We start from the raw sequence: 18653 nt of genomic DNA, 5'->3' as shown, positions 1-18653 counted from the left end.
CTTACAGTAATGAAATAATCAAAATTCAATGCCAAACATTTAAAAAATTTTAATTGTACGGATTTATGTATTTAAAATTTCAGTTAATATTTCTGAATTCCCAACAAAAATTTCTATATTTCTAATAAAAATTGCTAAATTTCCATGGTCATCGACGACATTTCTGGAAGTGAAGGACCCCTCGATTGGCGGTGAAGCTAGCTGGCGGGTGAAGTCTCGAACTTGATGAAGTACTCAAGTCTACTACAGGTGTACAATATTAGTCTCACGCGTACTACCTGTAAAGAGTCTGATACGCGTGCGAGACTTTCCACGGTATTTGAAAGGGACTACGGACAGCTGAGCCGGCCGGAAATGACTACACGGTAAGATTAATGTACATGCACGGTGTTCCCTGTAAAGTGTAACAGTTTATGTTTTCTGTCTGGTGCCAGCACTGAAGCGTTCTATAAGGCCACACCAAGTCAAACCTTAGTTTCTGGTCACCCGCCCGCATGGAAAACTGGAACCCCAGTTTATGAGGACTATTATTAATATTACAAGCGCTTAAGTGTACGTGACCAAGGACAGTGATTTTTAAACACTGCAAAAGATCGAGATACTCTAATAGAGCAGTCAGGCATTCTAATAGAGCAGTCACACTACCCTTAACTCTAATACTAGAATAGACAGATACTACTATAACGTTTTTGACTTGTCCTTGATTAGCTATATAGCTAGCTATTAGTAATGCTTCTGTTGCCAGTAAGTAACTTCAGTACAGTATGTATGTAGCATTGATCACTAGCCTAATGATCAGATATACCATATCTTTAAACTTTCCTAACAATTCAGATGTAGTCCTCTAATGATTAGTCTAGTAACTCTTCTAGTGGATCTAAACTTGGACTTCCTTATCACTGATCACTGATATACTGACTAGAAATCCGGTAACATTTGGTGAGCTCAAACTTCAACTTTTCCATGGTTACATAATTGCAAGTATGGTCCTAAATTAGCAAGTGCATGACATCCCTTAGTTAAAACATTAACTTAGCTTTCCCACATGATCACTGAAAAACACTAGCCTGGAGCACTCAACAACTCAACAACTCAAAACTTTGACAGCTACTTTACTCAAAGTTTACTGTATAGAAGGCTGGAAACACATGCATATATAGTTGGCTAAGACTTCACATTTGAAAGAGTTTCTGATGATGTGTTAATATAGTTTTGGATTATTATTAGCTAGCTAATAAATAATAATTTCCTGACATAGCTAATGAAACATTTCATTTGTAAAGCAAAAGTAGCTACATGAGCAGACCTTTCCTTAGTGTTAGCTACACATTGTTGTGCTCAGCAGTGTAGCTAGCCATCAACATTTTCCTGGTGCATTTTGCAGAAGCATAATTAACTACTTATGCTATAAGAATGTTGGTTAAGCTTGGTTGTAAACTCAATATGAAATGGGTAAATTGAGCAAAATTAATAACATTACAGTATTACTACACGGTGTATATGTAAGAGTCTATATGGTAGTCCTGAAGTCCTGATCATCCGCCCGCCCACATCCTTTTGTTGGCTAGGGAGTGACCAGAAACTAAGGTATGACTTGGAGTGGCCTAATCAGTTTTTCTTGTGCGTACTATACAGAACCGGTGGAAGGGTCCTCCATAGATAATTATGTTCAAGTAGGACAGCTACCATAGCCAGAGTCTAAAACAACAGGATTTTTAAGATATAAATTGTCCTTGCTGAAACTGGGCAGAGGACACTCTGCCCGATTTTGTGACAATGCCAGGAATAGTTGCCATATTACGGAATGCAGCATTACCACATTGAATATCAAGAAAACAATAGTACACCCAGCGCAGGCTGCTTGTGAGAACTGCAAATGCTCCACTATACTGTCTTATCCCAAGACTTATCTCCCTAGTACCTTCCTCTGTAAGTCTCACAGTGCCATGTTGGTTGGCACCGAGTGTTGAACTTGTCCAAAATCCTGATAGTTGCAGATCTGGGTTTGCTTTTTAAGCTGCAGTATTTATCCCATTTTACTTTAGCATATGTCATATTTTGGTGGCTACCTGCCAAGATGTTTCATCTTATGGGAGGGAAACGTATTGTGTTTGTATTGTGTTGTACCAGTTGTTGCTGCCCGGATGTGTCGTAAGTTCTCGCTGCCAAGATGTGTCATCTTTTGGTGGCTACCTGCCAAGATGTTTCATCTTATTGGTAGGGGAACGCACTGTGTTTGTATTGTGATGTACCAGTTGTTGCTGCCCAGATGTGTCATCAGTTCTTGCTGCCAAGATGTGTCATCTTTCGGTGGCTACCTGCCAAGATGTTTCATCTTATTGATAGGGGAACGCACTGTGTTTGTATTGTGATGTACCAGTTGTTGCTGCCCAGATGTGTCATCTTTTGGTGGCTACCTGCCAAGAGGTTTCGTCTTTGGTAGGAGAATGCGATGTGTGAATATGCTGACTGTTGCTACTGAAATGTATCATCTAATTACCTTTTTCTTGTTTTGGTAGAGAACTTAACATTGTAATATTGTTGCATATGAAGTGTATCTCTGTTACAGTGAATGGAAGTTGACACATGCTGACAGTGCTCATAGGCAATGAATTCGAGAAAACAATAACAAAAGGTGAGCTTTTATAAGAATATCCAATGAGTCATTAATGCTTCTCTATTATAGTTTTTAATGAGTCAAGTTGATACACTATGACAGTATGAATGGGTAATGTGTCAAGTCATGATATAGCAAATGGTGTCCTTTATATGGAGAATAGAGTAATTGATCAGTGTCATCTTGGTTCCAGATGACACATGCTGGCAGTGTGAGACCGGCAACAGTATTAAAATGGTTACGAAATACGGATACAATTACTCATCAATGTAGCAGTACTACTACTATTGAAGTCATGTACAGTATTATATATACATGTATAGTGACTTTTAGAAGGCGTAGTACAGTGGGTCATCCATGTGACTCTCTGTTGAAGTGAATTATTAGACAGACTGTTATGAAACTCACAGGCTTACACTTAGTGTCCATTCACCTATTGTATGTACTTGTTGCTGCTATAAAAAAATTTTATGGATTAGTTTGTAAAAAATTAAGAGTTTATTACTATGGTAACTATCTGTATAATGTTGGGGACAAAGCATCATTGTAGCAAGAACCTACACAACTGTGCAGCAAGTATTTCATGTTAAATTTGTAACGGTTGCCGCCATGGCTTAGTTAGAAAGAATTCATGCTCGTTATATATCACCCTAAAAGCAACAATTCGTGAATTGAATGTGAGCAAAGTGCTTACTTTTAAAAAATATATATAATAATATTTAAATAAAATATTCATATGTATCGTTTGGTCATTCATAGTTTGTACATGTAACAACCACAATCTCATAACTTTCCTAATATAGAATCCTGGAAGAAGCCAAGGGAATTTTTCTTAATGTTACATGTGAAAGTTCTGACTCCTTGAATTGATTGGAAACTGCTGCACATGTAGGGAAGGTGGAAACAGTTATTTCTTTTTTCCATGGCAATCGCCACCATGCCATCGATATCCTAGTCCTACATAGCATAAAATTAATGACAATGCTGAGTATTAAAATTTGTGTAATACATACATGCTAGAATTGGTGAGATGTGTGAGTCAATAAGACCTTCAAGGGGATAGTAGTGTACACACAATGTCTGTCACAGTACCATACAGTGGCTCGAGAGACTGCACTCAAAATTTTCTGGTTTCACATCCTAAGTCAGTCTATGAGTATTACTCTGACTGAGCGATGACATTTTTATGAAGCTAATGACACTTTAACCATGCAGTTAGTTGGATAATGATCATTCCTAGCAATAATGTTGTCTCAATCAATTCAACCATAGATTATTCAGAAGTGCATGGATATGACTAGAAATTACCTACTTGAGGGTTTCTGTGTTTCTCCATGCATGCATTGTGATTTAATACAGAGACTATGCATCAATATGCTAGTTATAATGGTTAACACCTTGATGACAAAAATTACATAGTACAGTAGCTATATATATATATATACTGTACCCTTAGTTATCTGACCCTGTATCCGTACCGTAAAATTGGTAATAACTATTCTATTGGAGTACTTTGAGTACAAATGTATGCTCTATTAGAGTATTCAATTTATGTAGTTATTATAAATGTATGGGCTTCAGTTACCTGAACAATTCACTTATCTGAACAGTTTAATAATTTCCTTAGACATGCACATTACGGTTCGGATAACTGAGGGTCCACTGTATACAGCTTAAGCTGGAATGTACTAATGCATTAAAAGCACTGTTATACTATGCTATGTATAACACAGTCTGTGTATAACACTATTTACTACACTCCGTATAACATGGCCTGTGTATAACAGTGAAATACAGTACTTGTATAACTGTGTTATACAAGGGTGTGTATAACATAAGAATAACAGTGTAATACACACCCGTGTGTACCAGTGTATAACATCAATTTTTCACAGTGATAGTGTTGGAATTATATTAGATATAATCTATTTTAGGTAATGTGGTAAATAAACTGAAACCATATATGCTATAGTATAGTATGGATTATACTAAAGTATAACATGAGTATAATACAGGACTTATATTAAGTATTCAATAAGCCACTGGAAATACCATCTTATATTCCATCTTTTTCACAGTGTTGAAAATGCACTGGAACAGTTGTATTTCCAGAACAATGTGCAGTAATAATTATGGCCATTTCAGTGCCTTTCCAACGACAAAGGCAGTTTGTAGGCATGCGTACATTATGCCGGAATAATTTTTGGAATAATAGGTGGTAAAAAGAATCAGGAATAATTCCGGAATAATAGGGTGATCTTCTGGAATAATTAATTAGAATTCACACATTTTTCATGTAGTATCACAGAAAAATTCGCTAGCACAAAATCCGGCAAAAAGATCGAGATACTCTAATAGAGCAGTCATTTACCCTAATAAAACAGTCAGACAAGTTTAGCTGTGACTGCTCTATTAGAGTATCTCGATGTTTGGGTATAGCTTTAATGCTTGCAAGTGGTTATATTTTCAGCTGCAGAAGAATATCCATTTGATTTTTACAATTCCAGGAATTACTCCAGGAATATTTGAGAATAATTTTGGGAATAATTTTAGGAATAATAGGTGAATAAAAAAAGAATTGCCAGAAAGAATAATAGGTAATTTTAAAATCATAATGTACTCAAGCCTAGCAGTTTGGTTGAATAGCTGTATGTGCCAGTCACATACTATAGTTATGTGATCAGATTTGCAAAAAGATAATACCATTAATTAGTTATGTCACAAACAATTAGGCTATGAATTACCCTATTGATTTACACTGTTATCTTACTGCCACTTTGCTGGGTCTACTTTCTTTGGCTATGTCTCTGGAGCTTTGTGGATGCAGTCTGACTCCCGAACTCTGCTGAAACAGCTCTTGTGGACTATATAGCTCAGACATGCACAGCATCAATATGCTGGATCACTTTTGGGACTACGATAAGTTCTATCAGTGGATAGACAGCCTCCTCTGGGCCTAGTAGCTTCACTAGTCTCTTCCCTCCATTTCTTGCTCTTATAGGCTACCCACCAACCTCCCACCCCTATTAGGCTATATACCACCAGTGATATAATTATACTGAGTCAAAAAACTTAACTTTCAGGTGGTATCATTTTACTCTTTTAATGCACGTCCATTTGTGGTGAAAAATGTAGATTTAATTTAGCCATATAGCAAACTATAATCAATCAGATACTTCAAATGCTATATCTAGAAAATATGTATTGTACAAGGTGCAAAAAAGTACTTTATGCAAATGGGATAACATTATCCCTTGGTTTTACAAATTCCTTTAACTAACAATTGCTTTATATATACTTTAATTACTTATGCGTACTGCAATTATCATCACAATTTTTTTAGCAGTACTTCTCTACATAATTATGCACCAGTGATATCAGTGAATATTGAATAATCTAATTAAATTTGTGACATAATTAAAGTTGTGCAATAGGTAAATCAATGTGTAATAATTATCTAATCCAAAACAGCCAAGCTGTAAAAAAAGTGTGCGGCCCTCAGAAAGGCTATGGTGAAAAAAGATGTGAAATCCAAGGTGGCGGCCAAGAAATGGCTGTGATGGTAGGTTAATGGTAAAAATTTTAATAATGACAATTCAGGTAAATTTTGTGAAGCGGCACAAAAATTCACCTGAATTGTCGTTATTAAAATTTTTACTATTAACCTACCATCACAGCCATTTCTTGGCCGCCACCTTGGATTTCACATCTTTTTTCACCATAGCCTTTCTGAGGGCCGCACACTTTTTTTACAGCTTGGCTGTTTTAGATTAGATTTCATTTATTTTTGTATTTGTATACCCCAAAGCCGGCCTATGGCCAGCTTTGGGACTTTTTTAACCTATGTTTTTTTTCTTTACTACAGGAAGAAGAAAAGATGAAGTAGATGTACTTTAAATATTTTATCAGTAAATGTACAAATTATATATATATATGTGACCGGATTTGCAAAAAGGTGTCTTCCACACACATCCAATATACGAACTTTGGCAGTTCATAATGTCAGATAGGAAAATAGTATTGCCTTGAAATTTGGACAGTGATGAGTAATAACATAGGTTAATACATGAACAAAATTTCAGGTTAGTATCTTCTTTGAGCACAAAGGTATGGTCATTCAAGTTCATAGAATTGGATGTGTGTGGAAGACCCTTTTTCGTAAATTCGGTGACATATAATACATATAGGACCGGATTTGCGAAAAGGGGCCTTCCACATATCCAATTTGCCAACTTTGACAATTGATAACTTCAGATTGGAAAGAGCTATTGCCTTGAAATTTGGGCAGTGGTGATTTCTTTGCAGCTGAACTCTCTACATGATGGTTTCTTTGTAGTTGAACTCTCTACAAGGTAATTTCTTCTAGCTGATCTCTCTACAGGGAGATTTGTTTGTAGCTGAACTATCTACAAGGTAACTTCTTCTAGCTGATCTCTCTACAGGGTGATTTGTTTGTAGCTGAATTCTGTACAGGTGATTTGTTTGCAGCTGAGCTCTAAACAGAATGGTTTCTTTGTAGCTGAACTCTCTACAAGGTAACTTCTTCTAGCTGATGTCTCTACAAGGTGACTAGTTTGTAGCTGAACTCTCTACATGGTGGTTTCTTTGTAACTGAACTTTCTACAAGGTGACTTCTTCTAGCTGATCTTTCTACAGGGTGATTTGTTTGTAGCTGAACTCTCTACAAGGTAACTTCTTCTAGCTGATCTCTCTACTGGGAGATTTGTTTGTAGCTGAACTCTCTACAGGTGATTTGTTTGAAGCTGAACTCTCTAAATGATGGTTTCTTTGTAGCTGAAATCTCTACAAGTAAACTTCTTCTAGCTGATCTCTCTACAGGGTGATTTGCTTGTAGCTGAACTATCTACAAGATAACTTCTTCTAGCTGATCTCTCTACATGGTGATTTGTTTGTAGCTGAATTCTGTATAGGTGATTTGTTTGCAGCTGAGCTCTTTAAATAATGGTTTCTTTGTAGCTGAACTCTTTCAAGGTAACTTCTTCTAGCTGATGTCTTTACAGGGTCACTAGTTTGTAGCTGAATTCTCTACATGGTGGTTTCTTTGTAACTGAACTCTCTACAAGGTAACTTTTTCTAGCTCATCTTTCTACAGGGTGATTTATTTGTAGCTGAATTCTGTACAGGTGATTTGTTTGCAGCTGAGCTCTTTAAAGAATGGTTTTTTTATAGCTGAACTCTCTACAAGGTAACTTATTCTAGCTGATGTCTCTACAAAGTCACTAGTTTGTAGCTGAGCTCTCTACATGGTGGTTTCTTTGTAACTGAACTCTCTACAAGGTGACCTCTTCTAGCTGATCTTTCTACAGGGTGATTTGTTTGAAGTTGAACTCTCTACAAGGTAACTTCTTCTAGCTGATCTCTCTACAGGGAGATTTGTTTGTAGCTGAATTCTCTACATGATGGTTTCTTTGTAGCTGAACTCTCTACAAGGTAACTTCTTCTAGCTAATCTCTCTACAGGGAGATTTGTTTGTAGCTGAACTCTCTACATGATGGTTTCTTTGTAGCTGAACTCTCTGCAAGGTAACTTCTTCTATTGATCTCTCCACAGGGCGATTTGTTTGTAGCTGAACTCTCTACATGGTGGTTTCTTTGTAGCTGAACTCTACAAGGTGATTTTTTCCAGCTGAATTATCCCTTTCCATAGTTGCATGAACTCCCTACAAGGTAACTTCTTCTAGCTGATCTCTCTACAGGGTGACTTGTGTGTAGCTGATCTCTATACAGGTTTCTTGTTTCTAGCTGATCTTTTGAATTCTCTTCAGGGTGACTGCTCTATTAGGATGACTGCTCTATTAGAGTATCTCGATCTCGCACTTGCTGCACCAAGTTGGATTTCGTGTTATAACTCCGTGGCTTTAAGTCTGATTCTTCTACACCATTGACGAGCCTTTCTAAGATGATTACTCCATCTGTACAACGATTTTCAAAGCATTACCCCAAGTGGTTTATCTGGTAGGCGTGGCAAGCAGTGGTTTTTTTTTATTAGCTAATCTCGATTGCGTAATTGTTACACACTGTTGGTTTTTTCGTCGTATCTTCCTGTTTTTTAGCTCGATTTCTTTCAAACCACAAAAAGTTTGAGGTTCAGTAGTTAACCTATTCACCCACCGATTTTCAGCTTCTTCCCATACGCGGTTTACCCTGTAGGCGTGACAACATATTGGTGTTATTTTTCGTGAATAATCGCTCATAACTCTTTGCTTGTTTATCGTATTCCAGCCAAAGTTGGTACCGAGATGCGCCTTTATACCCCCCTTCTGTGTGCCAAATTTCAAGGCAATCGGATATGGCGTTCGAGTTTTATAGCAGTTTTTGTAAGTGTTCGACAAGAAAAAGAAAAATAAGAAGAAAAAAACGAAGAAACTGAGCCAATTTTTGAAGTCGCATATCTCAGGAACGCGCAAAGCGATTTCGCTCAAATTTGGTATGTGGAGTGCTGCAGTTGGAGGACATGTCCACAGCAAAAATCGTCTTGTTTCATCAAGGAAGCACAGAGCTACGGAGGTGCGAAAATTGCGTTTTCTTTCTTTCTGTCAATATACTCACGGTTGTTGCGCGCCGGCTTCTTGGGCCGCACGACACACTACCGTGTGTCTTGATTTTATTGCAATAGATGCACACTATTAATTTTACAACTTTTAGAAAGCTACACCATTTACGCACAAGCAGAAAAAAAAATGAGGAAAAATTAATGTATATAGGGCTGTGTCAAACTGTGGAGCTTAATTCCATGAAAATAGATCAATGCTCCCTATTAGAACAGTGAGTAGAAACTGCAAACTGCAATAGAACACTCAAATGCACTGCACACAACTCCTTAATCAATACTCTCTAATAGAACAGTCACTTTAATTTGTTTATAGTGAAATACTCTAACAGAGCATTCACTGATTAAAATGTTCCCAAGATAATTGTAAGAAATGTTGTTAACCTAGGAGCATAATGGGAACACTGAAGAGCATAATATAGGTGAAAATTTTGGAAAATTTCCAAAAGCATTTTGAGCAAAATTTTGAGCATAATTGAGCTCAGGCCTAATTGTACGATAGTTTTATTATGAAAATACTATCATGACGTAGATGCAGGAAAATATAAGAATGTACATAGCCAGCTTGTTATAATACCATAATTTTTATTTCTGTGTAAAACTATTTTCATATGATTTACATGAATGTAAAAGAGCAGTTTGATAAACTTTTTTTGTGTAAGAAATTTTCGTACAAGTGTTGCATACGAAAATATTATTATTTTACAACAAAAAAGCAAATTATGGTAGATCCTTATATGGAATTCTGTATTTCTAAAGTGAGTTTCGAGGTAACTGTCCAATAAAAACGTATTATTGTGAATGGAGATGTTCCATTCATCTAAAAAAAATTAACAGAACTAAAAGTAAAAAAAAAAGTATGTCAAAAACTATTGGTGGGAAACCAAGGGTTATAACTTATAATGTAGAACTGCATGTGGAACACTGGCTGTTATATGTCATGGCTGATCGTATGGTATACCATAGTGCACCAAACAGTGAGCAATGTGTATGAAGTATAGTTATAGTGGTAAAAAAGTAGATTGTAGAGAGTTCAAACTTGTCAGGTCTTCGTTAATCTCTTTAAATTATACTAATATGACTGGATTTGACAAAACCAGCTGCAGGCTTCCACACACATCCACAGTTCTGATTTTGAAAGATCATAATTAACTCATGTAGTATGCCATCAGTTTTAAAATTTTGACCCTGCTATTATGCTACAGATGAATAGTGTGAAACCTTTAGGCCAATAGCATCTTAAGTGAGTGGTCAAGTTACAGTTGTTTAAAATCATAGCATTAAATGTGTGTGGATGCCTGGTTTTGTCGAATCCAGACTACACTGCGCCAAGGCATAAACTTCCAAAATATTTATAAAATTTTAAACTAAAACTTCTTACCACCTCACACACTTTTTATGTTGCTTTTTGAACTGCTGAATGAAATTTAGGCCTAATAACTTAGATTATCACATATTTTAAATCAATTTTACAAATCTTTAAAGTGAAATTTTCTACATGTCTGCAAAGATTGAGCAATATTTACCTAGCCAAAACTATGCTACAATGACTCTGTAACTTTTGTACATATAATTATAATACATATTCTATTTTGTCTAAAGAATTTGGATCCCTGGAAGTATGCAGTAGTTTATGTGTTTTTAAGTTCTTCAGCTATTCACCTGTATATAACTCATTCTAAAGCAGCAATCAAGAAAATGCTCTGTAACTTTTCACAGTACCATAGTACATAGGTGAATACATTAAATGCTGTAAATCTAGTTTATCTTAAGCTGTCACTGAATTGATGTGTTTTTCATGAAAAATCAGGATTTAAGTGATAGATCTTTAATTTAGAAACACAATAACTTGAAAATTGGCTCAAATTGTAGGTGGCTAATTTTATAACTGTTCCAAATTTCATGGTAATAGCACTTTCCATTACAGAGTTACAGAATTTTAAAAATTGTGACTAAATTTTGGAAGTTTATCCTTGGTGCACTGTATACTGAGACAAAACTAATCAACCTTTTGAGCTTCATGACTACCATAATGCTAATTGCTAATCAGTATTGGAACCTGATCTGTTTGTGTCTCAGGATAGATAAAATGTAGAAATATGTAGAATAACATAATTTTCAGACTTTAGAGTGATAGTTCCAATATAGCTAATTATACTGAAATATTACACCGGTAGACAGATTACTGTGATTACTATTATTTTTGTTATAAAATAATTTCTGTGCAAAATAGAAATGTTTGTACACAATTTTTTTTTTTTTTGCAAAAGCCAAGATACTTATTATATTTTTATCATGATTTTTTTGAATTAAAAATAATAATGGTAAAATAAAAAGGCACTATTAATGTTATTTGCTTGGTTAATTTTAAGTCACAATTTAGTTGTTTGTGCTGGTTTGTCTGCCGTCTAGCTTATACTGTCACTAATTCATACACAGCTAAGTTCCGTTTATGAGATCAGTACTAGTATTGTTGAGTGTTGCCTGTACTGGTTTGTCTGTTTTGCTCATCCTTGGCTCAAATTCCTTTAACCATACAATCGCACTGCTTCCTTTAAAATCTCATAACTCTTGTACAGTTGCAGCTACCATCACAAAATTTTAGCAGCACTTCATGCACTAGTGGTACCAATGGGATGGTCATAGAATAATCCAATTAGATTTATGATGTCATTAAATTTGCAAAAATGGATAAATTAATGTGTACGGTTTTATTACAATAGATACACTCTCTGTTTATTTACAACTTTTAGAATTTTTCCGGATTGCTTCTACACCCTTAGGCACAAGCAGAAATAAATTTTGAGCAAAAGATTGTTGTATGATAGTTTTATAAAAATAGCTGTCATTGCATAGATGTGGGAAACACAAGAATGTATAATTATAGATGGCTTGCTCTAATAGATCCTTACAATACAAACCAAGGGTTGTACTGTCACTGATTCATGCAACTCTTGGAATTCCATTAAATATATCAGATAGTATAATTTTTATATTGTTGAGTGTTACCTGTGGCAACTCGAATAAGTATAAACAGGTCATAGTACATTATAACAAGAGTACATAATAAAGTACTCTTGATTATAAGTACCAGCCTATTATGCTTTAGCCCAAATATTTAACTCATGGCTCCTAAATTTTATGCACAAAATTTATGCCTTATGTTCCCAATGTTTTACATTTTCTGAATAGATCGTTGCTTGAAATATTGTTACAAATGGATCTTTCTATAATTATATTGGCTGCTTTATGGATTATGTGCATAATATAATACTCTAAGAAAACAGCTACAAACAATGAATGGCTACCTGCCTGCTCTTTTACTGACTATTACTACTATTGTTATTACTGTGATCATTATTGTCCAGCGCCTAAGCCAAATATTCGTTCACTTTTTGATAAAAGCACCAATTTTTTTACAGGGTGTATGGAGCGTGCACTAAGTGTTTTAAGAAGGGGAGGCATGTAAAAAGTCCTCAGGAACACCCCTTTTTGCACCCTGACAAGAAAACTATTTGTTACTATTAAAAATCAATCATGTTTCTATCAAGTTAACTGCTGGGCCTAGTATCATAGTAGTACAAAGCATACAGCTGGAACATAATAGCCTATTAGTAATCTATAAAAAAACAAATAGTTTTCTCACCTAGGCAGTAAACAAAATCACTAAAATTTCCATTTGCAGGGATTCTGTTAATGTTTTGGACCTTCAATGTTGACGATTGTGTAGTACTATGTACAAGGATCATCCTGATGTGTATCGTTTCTTTATTAAAGGGGTATAACAAAAGTTATTAATGCTAAAGTCACAGGTGAATATCTCAACAGAAAACCATGAACTACAGCAGTTCAATTATCAAGCACAGAGCTTGAACAAAAGGTCCCTTGTCCCTATACTGGGCACCATATGAAAGGTAATTAAATTTCTAGTTTAATGAAGGCAGTTGCAAGTTGTTTCAACATCTTGTTCTCAAGTTACAGCACTTTCAATTCAGTGTAATATAGTATAAGCAAGAAAAGCACAAGGATGTGTCATAAGGTACTTCTTAGTGCTCAAAATCTCACTTCATTGGAACCCAGCTCCTTTATGCTTATTCTGAGCATTATCACAGCACTAAGAAATACCTTAATATTCATTTGTGTACTTTTCTTGCTTATGCTATATTATACTGGATTGAAAGCGCTATAACTTGAGAACAAGATGTTGAAACAACTTGCAACTGCCTTCATTAAACTAGAAATTTAATTACCTTTCATGTGGTGCCCAGTATAAGGACAAGGGACCTTTTGTTCAAGCTCTGTGCTTGATAATTGAACTGCTGTAGTTCATGGTTTTCTGTTGAGATATCCACCTGTGACTTTAGCATTAAATAACTTTTGTTATACCCCTTTAATAAAGAAACGATACACATCAGGATGATCCTTGTACATAGTACTACACAATCATCAGCATTGAAGGTCCAAAACATTAACAGAATCCCTCCAAATGGAAATTTTAGTGATTTTGTTTACTGCCTAGGTGAGAAAACTATTTGTTTTTTTATAGATTATTAATAGGCTATTATGTTCCAGCTGTATGCTTTGTACTACTATGATACTAGGCCCAGCAGTTAACTTGATAGAAACATGATTGACTTTTAATAGTAACAAATGGTTTTCTTGTCAGGGTGCAAAAAGGGGTGTTCCTGAGGACTTTTTACGTGCCTCCCCTTCTTAAAACACTTAGTGCATGTTCCATATACTCTGTAAAAAAATTGGTGCTTTTATCAAAAAGTGAACGATTATGTCAATTTTAAGGGCTTATGTACTGCACTATTTCACAGACAAGGTATTATAGTTTAGCATCATTACTGTCCATAATAATGCTAGCATTATGCTTGATGCTTCAAAGTACCTATTATGCTCAAAACTATGCCCACATAATAGGCTGGTACCTAGTACTGTAACAGTATGATAGTCAATTGACCAAACTTTTGGTTGCTACAATGCTAAAAGTGTCAACAGTTGTATTACTAGCAATAATTGCTGTAAAAGAGTAAGTGTATAATTAGAGTAATTGAATGGACAGAATACAGTAATACTCTTATCTGAATACTTTTGTGATTGAACTGTCACAGGTCACTGGTGTCCAGATGATGAAAACTTTATTTCATAATGATAATAATTTCATAACCAGAGGCATGGGGAGGGGGTTTTAGGAATTGGCTTGTTCATATTATTTTACTGCAGATTCCTGAAGTTTCAGCAGGAACCTAATACACCAAATTTGGCAGCACCAAAGTGAGTGGGCAACAGCATGAAAGATTGAGTGAAAAAAGAATGAGCGACAAAAGATTGCAAAAGCAGTAACAACTTAAAGACATACCATAATAATAGAGCTACTCTAATAGAACAGTCAACCTCCTAACCACAAACACTCTAATAGAGCAGTCACAAACATACCAGAGGCAATTATTCAAAAGCATAAGTAGCCATAACAGAGTCAAGCCTACTGCCTTTTCAAATAGGCTGAGAAGCAGAGATTGGCTCACAGAAGTGTACCCAGCTGGCATATCTTGGAGCTCACTAGCACCTGTAGTGAGTGGCCTGGGATTAAAGGAAGGGAGATGTGTTCAACTTCACCACACAATACAGAATGCCCTTAGTAGTCTTGATACAGAATACTCTCAGTAGCCGTGATAACATGTTGAAACTGACATCACTTTGTGGAAAACTGCTTCTTCTACTGTATAGATGATGATGCATAATATGAAGTAAGTGGGCCAGTATTGATGTATTATACTAAGCTCTAGTAGGTCATGGGAAGACTTGTGTTGTCTTAAGCCCTTAGCCTCTGACATGGCATACTGCGGCCAGCTGTACGCCTGGTTTGTTTTTCATACATAACATGTGTGTACATATCTATCTACCTATGTTTGTTCACACTTACTCAGGTGAGCAATCCATTTAATGGTAAAAGCAGCCAGCATAATGATGAGAATTAAAATTAATGAAGCTGGTATACACCTGTAAGTACTGTATATGCTTTGCACTGAGGTGGTTTCTTTTGAATAGTTTAATATGGGTGTAGCAATGCTCTTTCCTTTCGGCTCCTCAGGTATACCAAAACACTGTAGCAGGCATTGTAGTCTACCAGGAAAGTGCATCTCTCCAAACTGAAAGGTGGGCTAGGCCTGTGCTATAATAGTAACACCTATATCTGGATAAGTGACAATTAACTGACAATTGCTTTATCTCAATAATCCTTGATAATGACCACCATGGAATTGCTTTGTAAACACAGCTTTACATATTTGTTGACATGAGTTATGAAGTGCTATCAATTCCTCAACAAGTTTTCCATTTGACTGTGGTTGATTTACACCTCTTGTGAAGATTTATTCTCGTCTCGATAAATAATTTATTATATTATCTATGATAATTTTTAAATCAAATTATCTCCCAACCCTAAAGGGGTATGTCCCTTACCAGCAGCGGAGGAAGTAGTTGATATGAGGGGGGGCTGGGTTGACCCAGACTTATTTCTATAGTTTGGTAAGGTGAGACCAAAAAAAAAAAAAAAAAAAAGGTCACAACCAACTGACAAGAGCTTTCCACCTCACCAGCTACCATTTCTAGCTGATAAACTACATAAAAATCCTTTCATAGCTCGCTACACACTGACTACTTTATTAGAGTGACTGCTCTATTAGAGTATCTCGATCTTTATCACGGTTTTCAGCCCCACTCCAAGAAAGATAATTTCGGTGTGATATCATTCTGAGGGGGGCTAAGCCCCCCCTCAGCAGACCGAGGGGGGGCTTTAGCCCCCTAGCCCCCCCCACCCCCTTTCCGCCGCCTATGTCCCTTACATACACAAACAGAAATAAAGGGCAGCCTTCAGGCTTTATCGAGGGTGCAGAGAAAAAATGATAAACTATACAACAGTTGAAAAGTTGCTTTTGTATGTAATACGTTATTTAAAGCAGTTTGTTTGAAACTTCAAATAGAGCTTCCTTAGCAATATACAGCAACATAATTAAAGAATTACAAAATATTCACTAGTTATAAAACACAAAATCTTGACTAATTTAGAAAATTCTGTATGCATCATTACAAAACAAAAATCTATTGTTAAATAGCATAGTTGATATTGTTTATAGATTGATCAATTCCAGTTATACACAGCTAGCTGCATGGCACCTGGTTTATTACAGTAGCACAGAACCAATTTGTCACTACAACTGCATGTGGGTAAATGGAAATAAGTAGATAATGTTATCCCTTCTCCATCAATAGGTGAATATCCCTTAGACAAGAGGGTCTCACTTGTAAGACCTCCTGGTGAGTGATTGAGTCAATAGGGTTTTCCCTCCATCAAGGTGGACACCAGATCATAAAACCTGTGATGACATCACATTACATAATAAAAACAGCTGAAGTGTAACACTGTAAATTACTCTAATATAATAGTCACCACTAGTTATTCTAATAAAACCCACATGGCCTTATAGCGTGTCTGACTACATTATACAAAATGGGCAAAACCAATTAGGTAATACTATTATTTCAATCCACAGTATTCCTTAAACTACACGAGGCTGGTTTTTGAGAGCTGCCTGCTTTGGGACCATGATAAACACTCTTTATCTCTACAAAATATCATTTGGAAGGAAACTCAAAAGGCAGTTACTAGTACAGTAAATGCTCTGATACAATCTCTGGTGTAAACCTCATGCAACTGCACACATACTGCTCTTGGTGAGTTGCAATAGCTCAAAACTGTTTATCTTAAAACTACTGAAGTGCTGCTTGGCCTATAATCCAGTCATATATTGAGAGATATTTGGAGGGTGAAGTCACACATGAATTCATTTTATGTTCTGTTTATATAATTGCAGTGTAAATGTTTTAGTTATAACTTTTTGGGACATAATGTAGCCAACTAGTGTATAGTCCATAGTTCTCTAGCTTTTGGTACTTATAGGCTTCTGCTATTAATCAACCCTTTGATAGTAAACTCCCATCACTTAAAGGCAGTAAAAACAGTGTTCTTAGTAAGTTCATTCAGTAGAAATAGTCTTTATTGTACAACAAAACTGCTTAGAAAGGTCATTCACACAGTCGTCACACGTGTATTTCAGACCACTGAGAAGAAACCACCTCAGAGCAAAGTTACCTGTGTGGAAGTTAAGTATAGACTTTGTATAGCTTCCAATTCTTACAAGTTGGCTGCTTTTCCCATTTAATGGGTTTGGGTGCATACAGACAAACATACATGGATAGGTAGATGGGCAGGTACACATATACAAGTGTTGCACTGATAATTGGATCGGTTATCAGAAAAACCATATATTGGCTGTTTTTTTTTGTATATCAGTATTGGATCAGCACCACGATGAAAAAAGCAGCAGATACACATATATGTATGTATTTTGAAATACATGTTCATATGCACCAAATGATGTTTACAAATGCATTGAATTGCATTTTCAATATTGTTAGTAACACTTCCGTGTACTGTCAGCTGTTGTAGCAATGCCACTATAAACAAGCTAAGTTGGTCCTTTGCAATCAAACTTCTAGTAAAAAGTGCTACAAAATAGACATGTTGTGCTATATCAGATTGGCTATGTTTATTGGTTTGAAAATATTCATTATCGGTTATTGGAATATTGGCAAAATCTCATATTGGTGCAACACTAACATACACACACACACACACTTTTACAAAGTTACAAAATCAATTTCAGTAAACCAGGTACATGCCCACCGAACTCCAGCTGTGGGAATGCTGGTTGTGCAATTCATTGAAACTGTCAAAGTGCAGGCCACTTTGCGTATAGGGTATGTACATGAAATGGTACCACTCAAGTTGAATGTGTTACATCATAGATAATAGAGTAAAGGGATAGGAAACGCAATAACGTCACGTCACAAAATACGTACATTTCTATTGAAATTCCGTGTAGTACGTCACGAACATACTCGTTACGCTTGCTGCGCTTGTATCAAAGAGAAACAAATTGTTGTAACGACAGAATTTTGTAACCAACGACTGTGAAACTTCGCTACAGTGAACTCAAGTAAGTAATCGAGGGAAATAGGATGGTACCAACCCTCAAGGAAGTTATACGCAAAATTAAAGGAGATTGAAAGTGAAAAAAACGGCCCAAAAATTACTTTAAACCACTTTACTTTCTTTGTAAATATATTCTATCCTTTTAACTGTGATAAACCTATTCCTTACCATTTAACAGAGGGAACCAGAGGAAATATCGGAGCAGAACAGGAACTGTTGCTTGAAGAAACGACTAAGTATCTTCCATTTTTAACCAAAAGTTTAAACCACCTTGCAGTACAACGCAACGGTAAAAGACTGTGTTGGTGACATGCCTAGCTTACCACAAGATTCGAAAGTGGAACCGGCTATAAAAGAAGCGGTATGGACGAGGCATGAAGGTACGATGAGCGAAAGTGTGACAGC

The 18653-nt window shown here is 36.0% G+C and overlaps 1 protein-coding gene, 1 long non-coding RNA gene and 1 pseudogene across 2 annotated transcripts in view; 2 read left to right on the top strand and 1 right to left on the bottom strand.

Moving 5' to 3' along the window:
- Positions 1 to 18653, top strand: part of LOC136259448 (ankyrin-1-like) — a 455130-nt gene that overhangs the window by 232790 nt on the left and 203687 nt on the right. The window lies entirely within an intron of this gene.
- Positions 1614 to 3208, top strand: LOC136257645 (uncharacterized). The gene is made up of 3 exons (XR_010702092.1): positions 1614 to 2515; positions 2570 to 2635; positions 2687 to 3208. It is a non-coding gene; the product is annotated as an uncharacterized lncRNA (long non-coding RNA).
- Positions 16180 to 18653, bottom strand: part of LOC136257638 (mitogen-activated protein kinase kinase kinase 15-like) — a 45083-nt pseudogene continuing 42609 nt past the window's right edge.

Source organism: Dysidea avara, chromosome 6 (genome assembly GCF_963678975.1).
Source record: "Dysidea avara chromosome 6, odDysAvar1.4, whole genome shotgun sequence".
NCBI lineage: Eukaryota > Metazoa > Porifera > Demospongiae > Dictyoceratida > Dysideidae > Dysidea > Dysidea avara.
Note: the sequence above shows the minus strand (reverse complement) of the source record. Positions and strands in the feature narration are given on the sequence as shown.